Source organism: Lepisma saccharinum, chromosome 7 (genome assembly GCF_977018435.1).
Source record: "Lepisma saccharinum chromosome 7, izLepSacc3.1, whole genome shotgun sequence".
In the NCBI taxonomy this organism is placed as follows: domain Eukaryota; kingdom Metazoa; phylum Arthropoda; class Insecta; order Zygentoma; family Lepismatidae; genus Lepisma; species Lepisma saccharinum.
This window is the reverse complement of record NC_139235.1, coordinates 31,889,407-31,906,745: the sequence shown is the minus strand read 5'-3', so window position 1 is coordinate 31,906,745 and position 17,339 is coordinate 31,889,407. Positions and strand designations below refer to the sequence as shown.

General features: G+C 37.2%; 1 long non-coding RNA gene across 1 annotated transcript in view; it reads left to right on the top strand.

The window, feature by feature from the left end:
• The first annotated feature begins 3,057 nt into the window (after positions 1–3,057).
• The window catches only part of LOC145990176 (uncharacterized), a 66,240-nt gene continuing 51,958 nt past the window's right edge, over positions 3,058–17,339 (top strand). Inside the window, exons 1-2 of the long non-coding RNA XR_014441943.1 lie at positions 3,058–3,118; positions 11,955–12,081. This is a non-coding gene — a long non-coding RNA (uncharacterized LOC145990176). The remainder of the gene's footprint in view (positions 3,119–11,954; positions 12,082–17,339) is intronic.

The window sequence follows — 17,339 nt, the reverse complement described above, 5'->3', positions numbered from 1 at the left end:
CTTCGGTATGAAAGTTGCCTTGGACCGAATGACCCGTGTCGCTTTGGTGTGAAATCCTCGTATCGTTTGTTGCGTGTCGCTTTGGTGTAAAATCTCCTTGAGGAAACGGTGCAGTCAGAGCTTTTGTCCCTACGGTTCGAAAGGCTGCATTGATTTCCGACTGCTCGCTTTCAAGCGACATTTGTGGTTTGTCGCCTCGGTATGAAATATCTCTCAGGATACTATTTATATTCTAATAACATAGAAAAATAAACTCTAATACACAGTCCAAGACCTGACGTCCGGAATCACATTGCGATGTTTCTTCTTGTGTTACGCATGCTATTTATTTATTAATTTTATTTTACTTTTCTTTCCAAATTAATGCCATTTCGTGACTGCAAATCACTCCACAAATATAACTGTTTCCATCAATTCACTTACAGCCTTTCTAGAGAAACAAATCTACACAATATATTCCAAAAACTAACTAAGCCGCATTACTTTAATAACAAAATTACCACCTAGGTCGATCGCACAGCCATCTACTTGTCATCGTCTCGGGGAACCAGTTTTTTGGGTCGTTTTCCACACTACGTTATTCAAGGCGCTGTAGTTGTAAGAGAAGCGGGTGGAATGACGTCAGCGTGAGATTCCCTGACGTCATTCCACCGGCAGGAGAAAGGTTCCCGGACATTCAGCGGCTAACGGTTGGGAGCATTCGGGCGCTGGAAGCAAATAAATGTATGCATCGAAATTCGTTTGGAAAAATATTGCGAAGAAATGTATATATATATATATATATTTTTTTAAAAAAATAATAATAAATACAGCCGAGTCATCTGCGATTACCTAGATGACCCAGAGTATACGCCGCCGTAGTGAGAATAAATATGATTCCTTAATCATAAGTACATGAGTATATCAAATAAAGTTTGTTGATTATCAATAGCTAGATAGTGTATAGAATCTGCCTCGCTTTTCTGGCTCCCATCCACTCTTTATCCATCGTACACGCAGGGAGCTTTCAGACAGAAGGGACAGGCGACAAGCGACACAGGCTTTTCGCACCAAAGCAACAAGTGACACGCTCCTTTAGGGATATTTCAGACCGGAGCGACAAGCGACACATGTTGCTTTGGAAAGGGGGAATCAACTGCAACGTTTCACAGCGTAGGAGCATGGTAGGCCGCACAAACCTGCGTTCGATCGGTGAAATCCTGAAGCGATACGTGTTACGGTTCGCTTGTCGCTTCGATGTTAAATCTCCCTAAATCTATAAGCAAGCTTTCACTGTGAATGCACTACCAACAGACAAAGGCGACACTATGCATGCTATTAGAAAACGGCCCAGTCCGAACGACACGCAAGCGACAAAGCAACACGTGCCGCTTGCCGGTCTAGTCGCTTCCTTTCGGAAGGTTGCATTTATTACTGTGGGTTTATTTCCAAGCGAAACGTGTTGCTGACTGCCAGGCGGGAGACCCAGGTTCGTTTCTCGGAGTGGGTGAAAAAGGTCGGGATCTTTCTGCATTGTCCCCGCATAAAGCAGCTCTGGGGCTCAACAGCCTCATATCAATTGGTGCATGGGGCCAATTCTGGAGGGCAAAAGCTGCCGGATTGTGTTGCTGATCACTGTGATCACTTAGCCACCAAAATGACCTTTCCCCCACATCCCGTATATGTGCCTTCATGGCAACTGTGTTATATGCACTTGGAACTTTACCTTTATCTAGGTTTTTAGTGCGAAATCTTTGGGGTTTGCAACCAGCACTCGAGGCTGCTGTGGATTTTGAGAAGTGGGACGCAAATGAAAGAAAGGTCTGTTTGGGCAAGAAATTTTATGACGATTGTCGCCAATAGGGCTGGAACAAGGCCGTAGTAAACAATGACAGTGACTACCTCCGGATCGTTTTGCGCAAGACCCTCCTGTGCACCATACTCCCGCGTGAAGGGGAGGGAGCCCGAGCTGAACTGAAGAAGGGAAAGCTGCGCGGCGACTTTTCGTCCAAGGTTTTTTCCTTGTGGTAGCTCTGAAATTTCAGAAGATACAGGGATTTTGCAAGATAAGATAGGTGGGACACGAGGCTAAAGTCTGGTGAAATTCGTAACGGACAACGTGCAACAAATTAGGATTTTTCAAGGGGGGATCGTAATAAAAGCTGATTTGGGTTTTCAAAGAAAATGCTTTATTCCGAATAAATAAATATTTGCAATTAATTAGTTATTTTGTTTATATTTTTTCCGAGATTTTCGATACGAGACGAGACTTTTCACGAGCCGTCTCGTCCCGTCTCGTGTCTCATCTCGTCTCGAATTTTAAAAAGTCTGGCCCGTCTCGTGGGCGACACTAAATGGGACAATCACAGACGTTTATTATTTTATTTATCGGGACAAGGAAACTGCTTTTTAAGCAAAATGTTAAAAACCCTTGAATTAACCTAAGTTGTTATTGTTATTATTTTAATCAGTATTATATTCATTGCCATTATTATGCTTATTATTTGTCGCTTTCTGGCTTTGTAAGTTTTTTTTTTTAATATAAGAACTGAACCTTTCTAACTTTTCTTTAAATTAGATGAAACCAAGTTTAAATCGTTGGAATATTAAATGCATAGAACATAATCATTATGTAAAGATTCAATTGTTGTTTGGTTTCCATAATTTTGTTTATGGAATAAGTTAGTTACTGATTGTTATTTGGGATTTATATTTTTTATTCACACTGTTTATGTTGTCTAAAGCCCCTCAGGCAAAATGTCAAATAATCCTCATATTAATTTAGTCCTAATTTAGTATTTTTTCACAAAACCTACAATTTTTACGTCTTAAATATTAATCCTTTTTATTACTAGTCTTACACTACCTTATTTACGTTAATTTCTTTACTTGGTTATTGGATTAACTTTAGTTGTTTCCCTCGTCCTCCATTAAAGAGGAATATTTCTAAAAGTAATTAATGTCATACAATTAGAACCTCATGATATACCTGAGATGAATTGCATTAATCATTGTTTGAACCAACATGTTTGTTGCACTTCGATACCTTCCCTGGACTAATATTTTAATTCATATTCCAGAAGATCCGGAAACACACTTCATTAGAAGGACGTTCGTTTCTGATGAGAAACTGTTTGAGGTAAGGATTCTTCTCTTTATTGTTGTTGCATTCAAAATACACTATTCATATATCCCCATCACTGAAACCGAAAACTACAACCGAAAATAGTCTAGTTGATATTAAGTGTACAATCTGAATCCTTTGTAACCATTTGAAAACAATAAATCGAAATAATTGCCGAACGCTAATCTACACCTCGCAACCAACTGGCCGTTAGCAAAAAAGTTTCCCAAGGGAAGGACACACAATCAAGGTCATGCAAGATGGCGTCATGTCTACAGGTCATTACGACTCTTGTGTTTGATTACATGCATAGGCGATCAAGGACGTACTTAGGTGGGGGGGGGGTCCAGGGGGTCCGGATCCCTCCGAAAGGCTTACTAAATACAAAAATCAAATAATGAAAAATACGATAACTAAAATTAAATAATGAAAATATACTTGTTGTTTAATCGAGGGTTATTCATTTCCGCCAAATTCATTTGAAGGCAAGGATATTATAGTGATCATACTACTTTGAATGACACTACCAAAGCAGATTTATGCAAGATTTATTACTTATTATTTATTATTCACATTCATATAATATCACCAGGAACTTTACTTTTCTTCAACTGGATGGAACATCCTATTTTTATATTCAATAAATATTGTTATTTTTATTTATTAGACAATTTCGTTGTCACGGCAACTTTCTTAATTATTTTTTTTAACAAATTTTGCCGATCTTAAATGCACGTAAGCTAGATAATTAATACGTGTTGTTTATATCACTATTCTTATATCGTCCTTTAACCAATTCATGTAATAAAAATACAATAAATAAATTAAAAATAATTAATTTGAATATTTTAATTTTAATTAATTTAATATAATTATAATTATTTTAGTTTAAACATTATTATTATTACTATAATAATAATATTAATAATAATAATAATAATAATTTAAGACCCTTGGTCCAGATCCCCCGAAACATATTTCTAGATACGTGACTGCCGAGGATTGTTTAATAAACAAATATTCCCACGTAAGAATATGCCCAAGTTATTCCAATCCAGCGATACTAATGACGTAGGGCTCGAAAGTTGATGACCTAATATATATAGAATGACGTTAAAATTATTTAAAAATATGACCTATTTCTTTTTTAAATTACCAGAAAAGAAATTTCGCTCATAAAATGTGAGCTTGATTTTTTCATAAATTACAAGAGAGTAGTTGAATAATTCGATAATAACCCATTGTTTGGTTGTTTAAACTACCGAGTCAAAAGGAAAAATAATTAAGTGCTAATGCGATTTTCTTTATTTTTACTTCATTGTTACATAAAATACACAGCACGATTTTTTTTTATAAGTCATTCACCTCCTTTCATAGTGGGTCTTGCATGATACAGTAGTCTCTCAGCATCCTTGTACAGTCGTGTTTCAAGTGCACCAGATTATAGTATTTTTTTATGTTGTGAATAATTTTACTTTAAAACTGCATATTGAAGCGATAAAATAGTGGCCAACAAAGGAACCTCAAAATTACTTCACCTAAAGTGTTTTAAGTTTACTGAAGGAAAAATAACTTTATAACAATTAATTATTTAAATCCACAGTCAAAGATTTCAGTTAATAATACTATTGTGCTTTTGGATTGACGATGTTTTCGATTGATGGCCAACTTGCTAAAAAATATCGTGTTAGGAAATTTACCTAAATGTGAAATCTATGCTACCAAATGCATTTAAAATTCACGAAACAACAGGGAGCAAAAAGAAACCTCAAAAATGATAACAAATTAAACAAAAACTGCAAGAAATTACTGGATTATGACATAAAAGCCAATGGTCGAAAACTGAAAAAAAGAAAACAGAAAATAAAAACAACATTTTCTGGTTCAAGACCCAAAAAGAAAATGATTTTTCATCAACTTGCGAGCCCTACTAATGAGTGCAAACAAACCACAGAATGATAAAAACTAACCAGAATCGGCTTGACCAATAAATTTGTTAGCATGAATTCAAAGGGTCGGGAAAATCATGGTTGACAGTGTCTCAGTCTCTAAGTCATACACAATCGCAACAGGTGCAAGGTCCTCCTGACGAGCGGTAACTAAAAAGGGCAACTTCCTGACATGTTCACTCCTAAGGCCAGCCGCCTGGGGCAAGAGTACCAATCTCTCCCCCCCCCACACATTTGTTCATCATAAATCCCCCCCCAAATTATTTTGATAAATATGTAGTAACTGATTTTAATTTGAATGCAATAGTCTGTCAAGTGATTCACAGTTTAAATTTTCGACATGCAGAAAGGTAGCACATTGATTGATTAGATAATTTGAAATGCCAGGAAATTAGTTATGCACGGACGGGGATTAAATGTTTAAAAGCCGGCAACTTAATGATAAGATAGAAAAATCTAACTGGGCACACCGCTGGCGTACGCAGTATTTTTTTTCTGTGGGGGCTGGAATTGTAAAGGTAGATATTACATAGCTGCGTTCTGGAAGGGGACGGGATATAGATTATAAAAATATTTTGTAAATATCATTTTTAACTTCGTTTTGAAAGTTGTTCAGACAAAAAATGGTAATGGAGGGTTGTTTTAAGGGTAGTTTGCAGTTATCATTTTGCCTTTCCCGAGTTCTTTACTGTTTCCATTTGAAAAAAATAATTTTATAAAAATTTCAGGAGCTGCAGCACCATTAGCCCCCCCTCAAAACCCTGCGTACTCCAGTGGGGTAAACGAAATAATTGTACTGCAGTTGCCTTAACCAAAACTGGTTTGGTCGTGTGACTGATTCAATTGTTGTTTCATACACAGAGCCGTACATAGTGAAAATAGATTTTGGTACCTTCTGCAACAAATTCTCCTATGCTTAGAGTATCCCATAATCAAAATTTTCTGTATTGTATCTGAAGTGCAAAATTCACTTCCTGTGACAAGTTACATTATATACTTTTCTGTTGTATCGGGTTACTTACAATGCGTTACTATGTAGTATATTTAGTAAAATTATTACAGTACAGTGAATAGACAATACAGTAGTATTTATAATAGAACATCGTTAAATGATGCACCTGGAGGAATAAATCGCACGGGCCAAGTCCTGTGAATAGGCTGGATTGGGAATAAATTCGAGGCAAAACTCCTGCAATTTTGTCATTGTGACGCTCGATTGAGGTTTACCTGTTGAAGAAGCATTTTTTGGGCTGTTGGAAAGTGATCTATTCATCTAATAAACTGTGGCATCATCTCCTGAAAATTTACTAAAATATTCGAACAACCCTCATATAGTAGTAGACAAACACTAAGGATTATAATTTCAAAACTGAAGAATATTGTTAATTACTCATAATGCAGCAGTCGACCTTCTATTCGTGGCGGAGTGGTTACACAGCGCACTAGCAGGGGTCACGGTTTCGAATTCAGGGCTGGGGCATGCGTTTTCTTTGTGAAGTGTCATATCACTCATTCTCATTGTCGCGATCAGCCCAAAATGGAAGAAAAACGACGATAAATAATTAAAAAAACAAAACAAATAAAATCGTAATGCAGCTATAGTATAATCCTTCAAAATCATCTTATCAAGAAGTCAAACACTGACAAATGCGAGCGAAGCGAGAAACATTTTTTTATATCTATTTCTTTGCAAACTTGCAAGAATGTTAATTTAATTAATTGGGCGTCAATACTTTCACAAGGTTCCCAAAACGAAAAGGGTGCATCACTAAGAAATGGGGCGAAAAAGTGGTACAATATCAAATAAATGGTCAGATAACCAAATAGTCTCTTTCGTACATGATGTTATCACAAATTGTGAACGATGAAACATTATCTACTTTTATCTGTAAACGATAATACTGGTTTTCAGGAGAGATGACATCCAGCGCTCTGTTTCCCCATCCTTCGACCGGCCCTTGCACACCGTGAGTAGCATTGCGAGCAAGAAAATTTTTAGGGTATTTATTTCGAAACTGGCAATAATACTAACACTAGTGGATATCGTCACAAGGGGCCGCGACCATTACTCTTCCAATTTTTTTTCTTTTTGCTTCTTCAACAACCACTTTACCTTGTGGCGCTCCCCCGTAGCAAATGCTGTGTCTAACCATCACTCATCCTTATTATCCTAAAGGAGCAGAAGAGCCAGCAAAATAAGGACCCGTGGACTTCTTGTTTAATAGTCGGTGCTCTATTTTACTTCACTATTTTTTCATGTATGCGATGTTTGATTTAGGAGTGAAGGAACAAAGGCGGATGGTTATGACACCCACCGCCAATCCGCTTAGCAAATAATTCAGAGTAAACTTCACTTGATACCATGAGACTTCCAAATTATATAGAAAAATGGCAGCCTATATAATGATCATCATTTGAATTTTACACCAAAGTGTTAAAATTTCCCCTCTCCCCCCTAACTTTAAAGTACGACCCCCCTTATTATATAAAGTCCGTGCCAAGCTAAGATTTAACATTCATATCCAATATCGGGATATCTCCCCCGAGATTTTTCCCTCCAATTTAATTCTCAATCCCCCCTAGTAGACGTCTCGTGATAACCTAAGACATAACATTGGTAGTCAAGAGTTTATAGTATTCCCCCCGAAAAATGTAATGCTTAGTCTCCCCACAAGAATTCGTCTGATAATTTAAAACTTAATAAGAACTGGGCACTGCTCCTCCCCCCAAACAATACTTATTACCCGTCTCTTAGCAGTATATTAGCATTATGCGAATTGATTATTACATATTAACGAAGTTCAACTTCAGTCCAGCGATATAATTTTTATTCAGTCAAATTTCCATAACAAAAAAATAATACCCACCCCCAAATTGGGTGGGCGCAACCTGCGTCCGCAAACCCAGCAGTGGGCACCCCTAGACTAAGGGTAATCCCCCCCGACAATCTTGTCCTAAAAAGTCCCTCCCACAAATCTTTCTGGGGAGGAGATTTCTTTTTATGACAACTCAGGGGTGCCCACAGGGGGGATTATGACGTAGGCTGCGCCATAGAGATTTTGGGGGGATTTCTTTCCCTTCAATTAATGTAAAATTCGACATTTATATACTTTTCCAAAATATATGTAAAAATTTTACACCTTAAATGCACCATATTTAATCCATTAGATGAAGAAAAGAAAGTGTTTAAGGGCGTTTTCAAAGGAAGAGAGAGGCAGAAATATCCAGCTCTTACATATTAGGTTTTAATTGACACGTAGGTTCTGTGGGGGATTCTGAATTAACGTTGGGGGGACAGTATCCAACTCTAGGTCTATGATTATTTAGGTATCTAGATATATTAGTTAGAGGGAGATTGATCATTAAAGTGAAGGGGTATCTAATTCTTGTGTATTACTATTGTCTTAGACTGTTGCGGAAATTCTGGTGTGGAGACTGAGTCTTAATTTTTTTAAGGAGGCAATATCCACTCTTCAATATCAACAGGATGTCTAAAATTGGCATGGAAATTTTAGTGGTAGGATTGAGTACTACATTTAAAGGGGGAGATACGAAGCTCTCGATAAAGTGTTAAATCTTAGATTGTCAAGGGATTTCTGTAGTGCACTTCCACGTAGTATACCCTGGACTGCATTTTGCAGACTAACGAGGGTCTGGCGACTGGCCCCATGGCCAGTATAATTCTGTGTCGTCCTGTGTTTTGTCCTTATTTGTGCTGAGCGCCTTTTTAGCCTCAGCTTTTAAGCAAGGTAAGGACATTTTAGTTTTCAAACACGGTTTTATTTTTGTTATGATAAGGGGCTGGACCCCGTATAGCGTGACGGGTGAAAAATAGCCTAAGTGCTGACGCACCCAAAGATTTTAATTCAAATTCAAATTCAAAATTTCTGTAGTGAAGAGAGAGGTCTAACATTAAATTTTCAAGACTGTATTTTGTAGAGCTGAGCCGATATTACCATTAGCCGATATCGATGCCGATACCGATGCCGATACCGATGCCATGACCGATACCCACCGATACCGATGTCGATACCGATACTTGTATAATTCCAGTATAAAATAAAAAGGCTAGTTACCGAGTCATACATCTCGTCACATCACTAGGCACGTATCTAGAAATATATACTAATGTCCAAAATTAAAGCAACAAACGGAAATTCTTTCCCGTGTGTCCATTTGACCACATAATCCGATCAGGTGATAGTAATATTTATGATGTCATAGACAACTGGTTTAAGATAGAAAATAAACAAACCTTAATGTGCCAGGATTTATCAACAAAAAGATCACGATAGCAACAGGTTAAACTTGGCAAATTAAAAAAAAAAGTCACACGAGGAAAGGATTTCTGTTTGTTGCTTTAATTTTGGACACTAGTGTATATTTGGGGAGCCAGTCCGAGTCAAGTGTCTCAGAAATATAATAAAATTGTTTCTATTTAAACGTTAATATAATTTTTTGTAATAATATAAAAGTTAGTTAATTAGTGCATGCATAATTTCTCCGATGCGTATGTAGTATTGTTGTATGTAGCCACAGACTAAAAAACGGAGGAAAGACAACGTTAATACTTATTTTGTTCTTTCTATCGTGACTAAAAAATATTGTTATTACATAAATACAAAGGCGTTATATAAAATCAGAGATAAAACAGCAAATATTCATCATATAGCTTACGTGTAGTTAAGACCGATAAAATTTATGTAAAAACAACAGTCATGGCAAGGAAATTTATGCAAAGAAGTAAAAGCAATGAATATTTATTGAATAACAAAAAGAATGATAGTACGTCCTTTTGATGAAAAGTAAACTTCTTGATAAATATTATATGTCCATTATTGTAAGTAGTGGTGTACATAAATCTTTAGACGGGCCTCTCCGATGGTGTCGCCGTCGCCTTGTAATCAATAGATCCCGGGTTTGATACTCAGTGGAGGCACATAGTGGTTCGGGTCCCACTTTAAAATGTAGGTCCAGTCCCGGTTAGCTTATATTTCTTAGTACTGTCATTCCAAGTCGTATGTTCTCAATCTAAACTCGGCGGAAATTATTATTGATTGATTGATTTGCTTTATTTTACTTCGCTTTATTTTACTTCGCTTTTTGTGCCACTTTTGTCTAATGGGGATGGGGATGGGGATGGGCATGAGTGATGGTGTGATGAAATTGATGAATGTACACTCCCAAACATCCAGGCCGGGATTCGAACCCTGGCGTCGTAGCGCGATGTGCTACCCTCTCCGCCACGGGGGCCGGCTTTCGGCGGAAATAAATAGCCAACATTGGCCGATACCGGCAGTCACACGAAAGACAGAAGTGAAGAGGATAAGTATAAATTCCTGATTCCCTTTCGCGCTTGAACGTAGAAAAAACCAAGCTAATTTCACAGTGATCTTCATCCCTCTATTCCAAGAACCTCGCAAATACCTGACCCGGCGTTAGTTCGACGAGGGTTAAAAACATCCACCTATCTTACCACCACGAGTTTGAAGCAAGAATTGGCAAGGAATGGTTTATTTCCCACAGCGTTAACTAAGAAGTTACATGCCTTCATAGTCACGTTTGGGTTCATCTTTCACTTACCCATGCCTTCGATCTTGCCATCTGCTTCCCAGGAGGATGGGGATTTATGAAAGTATTGACACACCATTAAATTAATATTCTTAAATGCATGCAAAGAAATGGATGCAAAAATGTTCTTGCTCGCATCGCTGGTAGTGTTGTACTAACACAACCGACATTCTCGATATTCATTAATAACATCACTTCTCAAATATATAATGCTTAGTGTTGGTATACTGCTTCTAAATTTAAAGCGGCTGCGTCGTTTGTAATAAAAAGCTAAGAAAAAAGTTACTTTCGGTAGACACTCTGTCGTAATTAAATACTTTGTAGGAATTCTGATATGGATTGAGAGTGCGAATGATATTATTTGGGGAAGTCGGATGACCTGATTTTGGGGGGAGGATGCGCCATTGGCCTTGGTGGTGGGGGATGGGCACAACAACAAAAGGTAAGCAATTTTGGTTTGGTGTTTTAAGTCCACTTTTTGCACAGTAAGGCTAATCGGGACTTTGCCAAAGGTTTAAAGTGGGATCCGACCCACTGTGGCACGTGCCTCCACCGAGTATCGAACCCGGGACCCCTTGATTACAAGGCGATGACGCTACCACTGCGCCATCGGCGAGGCCAAGGTAAGCAATTAGTTTTGACTTCAAATATACTTCACTTATTAAGAGAATAATATCGAAAACACACACAAAGTAGTATTTTTGTGTGTGTTTTGAATGCTTTCTCTCTCTCTCGTCCAAGAGACAATAACAGATCTACACCAATGACATTATACACATACGGCCAATGAAAGTAAAACAAGAATGTAAATCAAATATAACTATGAAATCTAATTAATTTATATTAACATGAAGCAAAAACTAAACAAAACGTATACATAATAAAACTATTTCAACTATTTTGTAATTTATTGACACCTTTAACCAGTTAGTAAAAGAATACTTTGATACCTTATAAATATCAGATATAAATAAAAGTAACAAGTTAATTCCTTTATATGTATAATAATGTCTTTTAGAATAATATTTAGTAATTTACTTTTATATTTATTAACATTACACACATCTATCTATCTATCTATCTATCTATCTATCTATCTATCTATCTATCTATCTATATATATATATATATATATGTGTGTGTGTGTGTGTGTGTGTGTGTGTGTGTGTGTGTGTGTGTGTGTGCGTGTGGTGTAGATTAAGATGTTACTCCCCCCACGAATCTTCAGTGATCTCGCATCCTGGAGAGTAAATCTACTTTCTAATTCCTGCACTCCATGGGACTCAATATGTTGGTGAAAACAGTAAGTAATGTTTTCTTTTTCTCTACAGAATTCAACCCCCAGTTCATGTTCTTCGAGGATATACCTGAAACAGAATCAGTTCAAGACCCCTGCTGATCCGGAGACCGTGCCATAGTTGGGATTACTCATCTGCTCTTTTCCTGCTGTGTTACGAGGTGAGTGCAAATTGCTTCCACTAACTTAACTATAACATAAAAATAACAGGTTGTTTAATCATGCGTGATCTGATATATGGCTAAAACATGTTAAATGATTCATATTATTATCTCCAGTTTTCAAATAATTAATCCATATTTACATTTCACAGAGAAGACTTCTTGAATATCTGTATAACGTTTATGGAGAAATTAAAGAATAAATTTTGGATTCTGATTGCTGCTACTTGACACTCAGGCATTTTGTACAGGCACATTCATTAAGATCCGATTGAATTATAAGGCGATTTCACAATAATTTCGATGAAAAATAATTTGGCAAACAAGGGTAATAGAATTGAAATAACCATAAATCAACTTTTATTTATTTTGGTTACGGTCAGTTTTGTGGACCTGCGTTCTTAAAGAAAACGTTTTAAGGTGCTCAGCGAATAATTGAGCATATATCTTGTCAAGCCTGCGTAAGCTTATGGGGTAACTTCGGTCATGATTATCTCGAGAACTGATCGACAGAATATTTTCAAATTTTATCTGACAACTGAAAAAGGATGTTTCTAGAGAACTACGTTTTGATATTTCAATGTCCCGAAAACTAATTAATTAATTTTGCCTTTGAAATATCGTGTTGTTTTACTTTTCTTGACCGGGCAACCCTGCAGAGAGCCCAGCAAGCTCTTCAGCAGGCTCTTGTTCACGACTATAATGGAGTCGTCGTAGCACAGCGCAGAACGGTTATTTTGACAAAATCCTGTTTCCCTACTCGCTGCTTTGAGGAGGGAGACATAGGCGTGCGCAGACCCTTTGATTAAGTGAGGGAGGGGGGGCAAAGCCTTGATGAAACTTCAGTCTGACAAACTTCATTCCATCTCACTGTTTTATTGTATTGATGGGTACTAAACAGGGGCGTGTGTGTCCGGGCCCACCGAAAATCACTCTTATTAGAAGGATTCCAGCTTCCGTGGCACAAAAGTTCTCTGTTCCCCTCCCTCTTTTTTTGCCTTCTCTGTAGTTCAGAATAATTTACATATAAACATGAGTTCGTACAGCAGATTCAAAACCCAGTGTGTAACCAATTTATTATGCGTTCATATTGATGTAACGAATAAAATGTGTGAGTCTTAGTTGCTGAAGAACGAAGTGAGATAGTCCATTTGCATAGAAAAAAAATCCTCCATAGTTGCTTGGAACTTTCGTCGGCTTGAAAATATATTTTTAAAGACAATAATAGTATTGTTTAATAACGGTATTAAGATTTCTCTGCACTAAATTTATAAGTGAGAGTATTTGGAGGGACAACTGCCCCCCTTGACTCCCGTCCGCCTCCGCACGCCTATGGAGGGGAATTTTTCATGTCACTTCTTGGCCAAGCACTAGGCCAAATTGGTTGTTTGACCGCGAGTTCCTTCCTAGAACGCGGGAACAAAGGGTCGCTGCCACGAAGCCGGTTCCCGCGCCAGATATAACAGCGGCGCGCCTGTAATGAGCCGGGGGAGAGGGGGGAGAGGTCGAGGAGAAAGTACGATCTGCTTTCTACCTGCATGAAACAGGTCTCGGGTATAAATAGCATAGCGAAAAAGCCCTGTGGACATCTGAGTATTTGATAAATTATTGGTTAAAAATGGTCAGACAAAACTGTTCTGTAACACAGTTTCAACGCATATTCACTTACTTTGGAGTATGAAATTGCTCAACTTACGACGATGGTGAAAGTATACAGTAAAATAGTGCTGTGCTCAAGAAGGGGTTGAGGGCGTACATCAAGAATAGATATCAATTACATAAAATCCATTTCAAAATAATTTCAACAACGAAACAAGATATTGATGTTTTGTGATGACAAAAACATAAAACATCTGAGGTCACATAGTTGGAACTTGCACAGTTTTATTACACATTTTAAATGTTGGTTGAAACGTGAGGAAGCTGTTAAGTTAGGCTTGAATATATATTTTATATGTTGTCTTCAAATGAACAAAAATAACCACAACAATTTTTGAAAATGTATTTGAAAGCACATTTTGTTGCGTAAAATGTCTCTCTCTCACACACACGCGCGCACGCGCAGTGGTGTCGCCGATAGTTTGGCAAGTAGGCAGATTTTCATCCCGTATATGTTCGCGTGCAAATCACAGAAGTAGATAAAATAGTGGACAGTGTCGTTAGCCTGGGCAGAAAGTGAACACTTATCCTTCCATAATCCACAAATGTACATGTATTATGGAAATGTAAGACTAGGTATTATATACAGCATGTTCACATGATAGAACGAACAACTAGCGTTTCACCTACTGCTAGTAAAAGTTTCAGAAAACAGGGGAATTAATTTGAAGATGACAACGATGGATGTTGACAGCAGTAAATGCATTATTTCAATATACAGGAAAAAATCTTTGTTTTCGTAATTTTGGAGTAGCATAACGCGATACCAATACAGAGAGTCTAGGTTCAATTCAATTTTAGGAGAGGGGTGTGACGGAAATAACTCTTTTCTTAGATAAATTTGCTGCTTGTACAGTCACGGACACTTCTGGGTTGTAGCTAGTGTTGCCCACGAGACGAGACGAGACTGACTCGTCTCGAAAGTATTCGTTTGTCCCGTCCCGTGTCCCGTCTCGAAGGGTTCTGTCACGTCTCGTCTCGTCTCGAAAAAGTGATCCGGGATATCATGCCAATAAAAGACAAAAGTAGCAGAAACAAAATATTTTTCCGGAAAGTGGGATAAAGCTCCAAATATTTTACCCATTGCATAGTGAGAATAAATAAGGTTCGTTAATCATGAGGACATTAATATAAAAAAATGCAGTTTGTTGGTTACTGATTGCTAGGTATCTTATGAAATCTGCCTTATGTTTTTTCTCGCTTCCATACAACTGTCTATCCATCGTACATTTAAGTGAGTGCTCTTTTTCATTACTGCTATACCTTTTGGAAGTTTTGAAATGTTTTCCCCTGGATCTTCTTTCTTTCTGAATGTCGAATTTCCGTGCACTATGAAAATGTACATTTTTTCATTAAATTCTAAGCTTGACGCTGGGGATCATCAAATACGTTTTTAAATGTGTGGTACGAACACAAAAGACTATTTAAAATTGCAATACTTAGTATATTACAAATAGAAAGCATTTATTGTTAAACATCTCCTTCTATGACATAAGTTTTATAAAATGTTTCTTTGTGATATTGTGCTGTTTCTTATGTTCAGCTTATAACGCACATACTTGTTTGTTTTTCCTTTAGCCTCTAAGCCCGATACCACCACCGCTTGATAAAATTTATCCTTCGGCAGGCACGCATCTAGAAATATATTTTTGTGGGGGATGTTCAAGCCAAGTGTTTCATAGAAAATAATAATAATAACATTAACGACAACAATTAAGCAAATGTTTAAATTAATACATTAATAAAGTATAATTCATAGGTCTATTCACTTCAATATGTAAATTAATTAATTCTATTATTACTATTACATGAAATGTTACAAAGACGGTACAAGAATAGTAATATAACAGCAGGAATATTAGCTAATATCTAGCTTACGTGCAGTTAAGATCGCCAAAATTTGCATAAAAACAGTTGTCCTGGCAAGGAAATTAATGTCAAAAAAGGTGATGAATTGAATATTTGCTGAATAACAAAGAAGGATGTTAAATCCAGTTGACGAAAAATAAAGTTCCTGATTAATATTTTATGCTCATTATTATAAGTAGTAGCGTACATAAATCTTCATTGATACTATCATTCAAATCCGCATGATCCCAATAGAATCCATGTTTTCTAGTAAGTTCGGCAGGAATAAGTAACCCTCGATTATGCTAAACAATATATATTTTATGTTTAGCTAGAGCAAGTACATTGCCCACCTTCGGTACGTCCAGGACTTGACATTTCTTCTCAATGGCAAGGACAGTCAAATAAGGCAGTTTGCATCCAGCATCCTGTTTCGAGCAAGCCTTTTCAAAGATTTTAAGGACGAAAAGGTTCTTTCACAATCACACGCTGCATTGGAAACTGGAATTGTTACAGAGAATCCAACTAGAGTGTGAACCTTGTGAAATGCTAATTTATATTTTCCTAGGATTTCAAAGAAATCCATTAAGTGGGGTACTTCCGTGCCATCTTCGTAACGCTGAAGAGTTTTGGGCAAACTGTGCGTTTCATCTTGCAGGGAAATGTTATCACAGGATTAAAAATCTGAAAAAGGTTACAGTTATCTCATAATACAAGAAATATTCTGACCCTGGCATTAATTACTCTTACTCTACCACTTCAACGTATGTCTGTGCTACCCAATTACAGGTACCTATGGAGTTCGTGGGACCAAGATCTTCGATTTTGATATGTACGAGAAAGAGCGAACCTGCATCTAATGATTGATGAGTGGCAAATCCTAATATGCGTTCTTTTACCTGCCCGCGATATGTTTTGAATCGAATTTTAAGTGTAATTTGCATTTTAAGATTCAAGTTCAATACATTTCCAAATAATACCCCTCATTTTGAAATTAACTTCAATGGTATCGAAGAAATTCCCTTTGTTAAGGTTTGCCTCAGACTCATAATCTCGAAATTCAAGTCCCTGAATAGTACGAAACCGTGATGAATCCACAACAACTGACATGTAGTGTCGGTTTTTCTTCGATCACCTTTTCTCCCGGGTTCGATACCCAGTGGAGACACTTTAAACTGTAGGTCCAGTCCCGATTAGCCTTACTGTGCATAAAATGGACTTAAAACACCAAATCAACAACCAACCAAATCTTGAATCAACTTTGAATGTCTTTTACTAATTAGCGTTGTCACTAACGACCACGATTAGAATAATTTCCCCGTACTACAGATGATGTCTTGTGGTCCGCAATATATTCGTGATGTTTACAAGGTAACGACGCTACCACTGTACCATGGGGGAGTCCCCTCATATAACAAAGTTTTCTCCTACGACGATTATACAGAACTTAGTGCGCTGCCTTCATATGAAATCTATTCTATATCAGCATCAGTATTTCGTTATTACAATCCAAGGAATAGTATTCTCCTTAAATAATAAATAAATAAATAAAATATAAGCATTGGAAATAATCTTGAAACGGACGTAAAAACATCGAATCCAACCACCTATGGAATGCCTGAGGGAAATAACAAGAATTTTCTCAACAATGACATTTCCGAAATTTCCATAACATTCTAATAATTTCGCAACCCGTGCAAATAATCATGTAGTAAAATCTTGTCATGGTTCCCTGTAAACACTAAAATCAC